Source organism: Aricia agestis, chromosome 3 (assembly GCF_905147365.1).
Source record: "Aricia agestis chromosome 3, ilAriAges1.1, whole genome shotgun sequence".
NCBI lineage: Eukaryota > Metazoa > Arthropoda > Insecta > Lepidoptera > Lycaenidae > Aricia > Aricia agestis.
In genome coordinates, this window is record NC_056408.1 from 5781845 (window position 1) to 5788501 (window position 6657).

Genomic DNA, 6657 nt, shown 5'->3' on the forward strand with positions numbered 1-6657 from the left:
TATTGATTACAAGCGAAAAAACCTAAAAAAATCGCGAAAATCTGCGAAAATTTCAGAAGTCTAGCTAAAGCAGTCTCCAGGCTGTAACTCAAGAGTAACAGCCTGGAGACAGACGGATAGACATCGAAGTCTCAGTAATAGGGTCCCGTTTTTACCCTTTGGGTACGGAACCCTGAAAATAGAAAATCTATAAAAAAACTTGAATTCACCACAATGCCTAATACTGAGTAACTAGCAAGTGTATCACAGGCATTACACAGTATTTCGTCTTTCAATGTTAACATGTACAAGCGTCTGGAGTGTGCATTATTGACAAAGGCTGGAGATAAATTTTGTATGAACTTTTGTATCGTGGAAAGAATGGAGAAATGTATTCACGTATTGCTGTGGAATGTACGAATAATACTTACCCATTTTTTTGAATTTTTAACCGACTTCCAAAAAACGAGGAGGTTATATATTCGGCTGTGGATTTTTTTTTAATTTTTTTTTGTATGTTCGACCACTACTCCGCCGTTTGTGAACCGATTTTCAAAATTTTTATTTTATTATATTAGGTTTCACTCCAATTTGGTCCCATTTTCACAAAAGTGGTGATCTGATGATGGGATCCATGAGTAATCGAGGGAACTCCTCAAAATTTATATGGAAACATATGGTGATTTTGGTTTTATGAGAAGCATCCTAAGCATATGCTACCAAAATGCAAGATTTTGCACCAAGGCCAGGTATACTATGGTTCCGAAGATACTAAGAGAACTCCGGATTCCTTATAGATACAAGTTTGGGGGTTTAGGCGTTGTTTTAAGAACTGAAAGCATATGCTACTATGCAAATTACATTCATCATCATTATCATCATCACTATCATGTCAGGGTCACCAATGTCACAACTCACATGGTTGTATATGGATACAATATACACACAACACCATAAAATTATAATCATTCATCACGTTATGTCCTTATTTATTTGGCATTTCAAAGTGATTTTAATACAAAAAAAATATACTTAATGTTGTTTAAAATACATAATATTTCAAGCACCACAAAATTGAACATAAGTAACAAATTCAACCTTTACTCCAGAGCGTAAGGCACACATTTGGGTTGGAATGAAGGAAACGGGTCACTATAGAAAAAAGACTTAGAAAAAATTTTCGACAAAATTTTAACCTCTTATAACCACCCTTTTTGAATATACCAATCGATAGGGGGCGCCAAAAGGAGCAAAAAATCTCAGTCGAAAAGACAGGCCGAAATGTGACCCTTGTTAGTACGGAGAAAATACTTAGAAAACCTTGGACGAAAAAATTAAACCTCTTATAACCACCCCTTTTGAATACACCAATCAATAGGGGGCGCTAAGGGGAGTAAGAAAGCTCAGATAAACTTTTCTCAAAAATCAACCCCTGTTAATTTGGCTAAGGTTTAGGAAACTACGTCAATTAAATGTTGGTGACATGGGTTGAGGAGGATTGTTTTGGGTGAGAAAAACTCCTACTTACCGTTTCCACCGCCAGTAACTCTCCGTTTAGAAGAAAATCGCATTTGAGATTTTCGTAATCTTCAAATAAGATCATCTGTTTTCTGATGTTTACGAAGTATTTTTAAGGCATCTCAAGGCTGTGATGAGTGGGTCTTACTTAACTACTCAGCCACGGATACCGAAGGGGGGGGGGGGGGGGGGGCTCGGGGAGCGCAGCCCCCCGTCAAAACAAAAACAAACACAATCCAGAAAGTCCAAAAGTAGGTTAGGTTAGGTTGGAACTTATACCACAACACCCAGAAATAGGAGCCCCGCTACGCGGGGCTCCGTCAACTTACTTTTGTAGTAGTTTGTCAAATAAATTGGGGTAGGTTTGTAAACATTTACCAAGATTAAGATAATATTAAGGGGTTGAAGTATTTTCGCCATACTAACGAGGGTCACATTTCGGCCTGTCATTCGACAGGGGTTGATTTTTGAGAAAAGTTTATTTAAGATTTTTTATTATTGTTTAAAATTATCTACCTGATATTTGTGAGCACGACGTCTGACTCTTAACAAATTACGTAGAATGGTTAGAAGGTAACTAAAAAGAGTGAAATTATTATTTTTAACAAAAAATTAAAACCGACTTCCAAGGTAAAAACAATAATAACATCCTTATAATATGAACTAAAAAGTATTAAATAATTTTTCTTATCTAATAGTGTTTTTTTCCGAATTCGGCTAAACCTCAACTATTTTTGTACTCAATCTTCATAATTTTGAAGTCGGTGCCAGTTTCAAATATTCTGTCAGAGAACTAAAGATTGAGCTATCTGGTACCGACTTCAAAATGATGAAGTTTGAGTACAGAAATAGTTGAGGTTTAGCCGAATTCGGAAAAACGCACTATTAGATAAGAAAAATTAGTTACTTTTTAGTTCATATTATAAGGATGTTAATACTTTTTAGTTCATATTATAAGGATGTTACTATTGTTTTTACCTTGGAAGTCGGTTTTATTTATTTAGTAGTTACTTACCCAATTTACTTTCCCCAATTTATTTTGTAAATATAAAAAAAGTTTTGATTGGTCATAATAATTATTGTTTTCTTGTTTACATAAAAATACATATTGGAATGATTTTGATAGAATTTGGCAGAGATCAGCACATAATATTAGAAATTAAAATATTGATAGTGTATAACTGTTAAATCAGTTTATGTATATCAAAAGGGTTTATTGGTCTAGTTTGACCCTTTGAGGTGGTTCAGCATAATTTAGGCTTGCCTTTGCTCATGTGTTGACTATGTTAATATGGAAAATTCGTGGTGCCTTCATAATTGGGATCATTCATCTATATTTCATACGGGTAACAGTAAATTGATGAATGAATTAAGGGATCACAGAACTAATATCCATACAAAATTATAAATGTGTAAACTTTCTGTTTGTCTATCAGTGTACCTGTCTACCTGTCTGTAATTACCACTTTACACCGAAGTCGCTTAACTATTTTTTCTGAATTTTGGAGCTTTGAGTTCCGGGAAAGGATATAGTATACTTTTCTTATCAGAAAATTGTACGGTTCCTGCGCACAAAGATTTATTATAATATGATTACTTGTGTATACGATATTTAATACTTATAATAAAAAATAAATAATATATCACATATTTCTTTTTGTATTTGATTCATACATTTAAGTTAAGTGATACCAAAAACAAACAAAAAGCAACCATATTTTCTTAGATAAAAGTCAAGATGAACGATAAAGATATTGCATATTTAACAGAAAAACAAAATGGCCGATGATTGATGCGAGCTAAACGTTATAATTACAGCCGACGTCGCGTGTCGTAGTATAATTGTGCGTTTACACCGCGTCTACACGCTCCGAATTGCTGGACTGCGAGCAGAGGTAAAGACCGTACATTTTTCTGGGATAAAAAGTATCCTATGTTCGTTCCTGTTCAGCAGTTTGTGCGTGAAGAGGTGACAGACAGAAAAAACGTCAAAATTGTTTGTGCCGAAAATTTTTTTTTTTTTTTTTTTATGAAATAAGGGGGCAAACGAGCAAACGGGTCACCTGATGGAAAGCAACTTCCGTCGCCCACGTCGACACTCGCAGCATCAAGAAGAGCTGCAAGTGCGTTGCCGGCCTTTTAAGAGGGAATAGGGTAATAGGGGAGGGTAGGGAAGGAAAGGGAAGGAAATAGTTGAGGGTAGGGAAGGGAATAGGGTAGGGGTTAGGGGATTGGGCCTCCGGTAAACTCACTCACTCGGCGAAACACAGCGCAAGCGCTGTTTCACGCCGGTTTTCTGTGAGAACGTGGTATTTATCCGGTCGAGCCGGCCCATTCGTGCCGACGCATGGCTCTCCCACGTATAAAGTTTATCGTGCGAGCACCATTCATTTTTCGGGATCCTATCCTATGTCATTTACTGTCACTGAAAGTATATCTCCATATCTAATTACATTTTTAACCGACTTAAAAAAAAGGTGGTTATCAATTCGACGCGTATGTATGTTATATTTCCAAAACTGCCCAGTTTTCGTATATGTTAGTCTATATCAGCGTCTGAACAAGTGTGCCAAATTTCAAAAGTGTATGTATGTATGTATATTGTATGTTTTCATGTTTGTGTTTGCATATTTCCTTAGCTACAAGTCCGATTCAAGTGATTTTTTTTGTACTTGGTATTGTTCAACTCAGGGAATAGTGCAAGTTTAATCAAAATTGGTTCAGTAGTTTTGGAGATAGGGAGTTTTATTTCTCAATTACGTACAATTTTGAAGTCGGTTTTATGTTTTTAAAATACAGTTATTGTTATCATACTATGTGCTATGTATCATTACATTGGCTTTAGTTGTAAGAGCGACATGTAAAACATCAAAGCATTAAAACTACACAAAAGTTATTATTATTGCCGAATTGGAAAAAAAGCTAAAACCATTAATACACTATTTTTAGAAAATATTGAAATTAATATAATGGCTACTTAAAGTTAAGTGTCATTTCTACTTGTTAACTAGTTATATTCTTTGCAGAGAGTCTTGTCTAGGGTTGCCATCACCTTTATATACGTCGCCGGTCTAGCACGACAAAAATCCCGGACATTTGGCCGAAATATAGCTATTTCCCCGGACACCCATTAAAACTTTTTACTATTACGTCCCAATTTTTTCAGCAAAAATTTGTAAAAATTTGATTAACTTAAGTCCTTGAAATCGTACTTGGTTTTGATCAAAGAAGGAAGAAAATGTGTATGCTTAGCGAGTTCTTATCTTTCGTTTATTGCTGCCTGGCCAAAAAGTTGGATTTCTCTCAACAAAAGTCTCCATCCGGATATCACCCGGACACTTTTCAAAAACCCGGCCGGATGGTCCCCGGACGCCCTTCAAACTAGGACAATTCCGGGAAAATCCGGACAGATGGCAACCCTAGTCTTGTCAGGTCTTTGGTACGTTTCCTGACTCTTGCCGGCCGAAGCGTGTGGTTACTCCTATATATTTTAATGGGTACCGCCATATTTCATTGGTGGTTGTGTTTTGATTGATGTGGCGATTTATTAAGATTTTTATGAGCTGCATTTAGAATACCTTTTTTTATTAAATTCTAACGATGTTTTTCGAACTTCCTACAATATTTTTTAAATTCTGTTCAAAATACTATCGTGTTAAGGATTATTCTGTTTATAAAATGTAAAATACTTTGTATAATTACTAGTATAAAACATTAATCCTTTATGTTGATAAATGACTTGTCTTACGCCTACTATAATTATGATTACTTAATACTAGTATTGTGTGTGTAATAATAATTAATCAAGCCTTTATAATTTTACCCAATGTAAATGGAAAAAGTTATAACTCGTAGACGTCTACGCTGGTGAATGCTACGGCGTAGACCTGCTACGAGAACGTGTAGACCTAAAGTGGAGGCTTTCCTTTATTCTTTGTTTTAAAGAAGACGGATTACGGCCAATAGAAAATTACCGTCCTATATCAAAGTGATGTACCTAAAAAAATGATATAAAATGATGGTATACTTCCGAACGGCATCCTTACGACATACGAAAAAAATGCTATGATTATAAAGGGATAGTACTTTTTTATAAGTTACACTGTCCGCCACATTTATGAGTATTTTCGTGTATTTTAGTATGGATAATATTCTATCTCAAGAAGTCCGTTTGGCTTTGGTTATAGTAGTGACGTACGGACAAGGGCTCTTGTGTGTGTAATGTAAACGTAGGGAGCGTAGTCACGCACACTAAAACAATGTGCATGTATATTGTATACGCCTGACAACATCCATAGTCAAACGGATTATATAGCGCCTCAAAGAATATTCATAGCATTTTTTTCGTTTTTTTTTTAATGAAATAAGGGGGCAAACGAGCAGACGGGTCACCTGATGGAAAGCAACATCCGTCGCCCATGGACACTCGCAGCATCAGAAGAGCTGCAAGTGCGTTGCCGGCCTTTTAAGAGGGAAATGGAGTAATAGGGGAGGGAAGGGAAGGGAAGGGAATAGGGGAAGGTAGGGAGGGGAAGGGAATAGGTTAGGGGATTGGGCCTCCGGTAAACTCACTCACTCGGCGAAACACAGCGCAAGCGCTGTTTCACGCTGGTTTTCTGTGAGAACGTGGTATTTCTCCGGTCGAGCCGGCCCATTCATGCCGAAGCATGGCTCTCCCACGTATGTCAGACAGTAAGGATGGCGTTCGAAAGTATGCCATATTTTTATATTTTTTGAGGTATTAACTTTTCTGTAGGACGTGGGGCAATTTTAATCATTCTTCTATAACTATTCATTATGTACTTTAAAAATTAGGGGGTTAGTTTAAATCAAGAGGAATGCCAAGGCGTTACAAAACTTACGATATTCACATTTATATTTAGTATTGCTTTTATGCATAGTGAATTTGTGCCTAATAACAATACAAGGGAAAACGCCTTTTGTATTCATATTATCTCTTAAAGTCTAAAGTTAGAAGTAACATATTATTAATAGTTGAAAGCAGTGTCTACTACAAACTTCTACATTCTAGTAGTTTCAACTTCTACATTCTAGTAATATGAAATATCTTCTACATTTACCTTTGTTACAATCTCATTACTTAAGGCGGGGATTAATCTCAATCAAAAACGATAACCTTGCACACAACCAAAGACCATG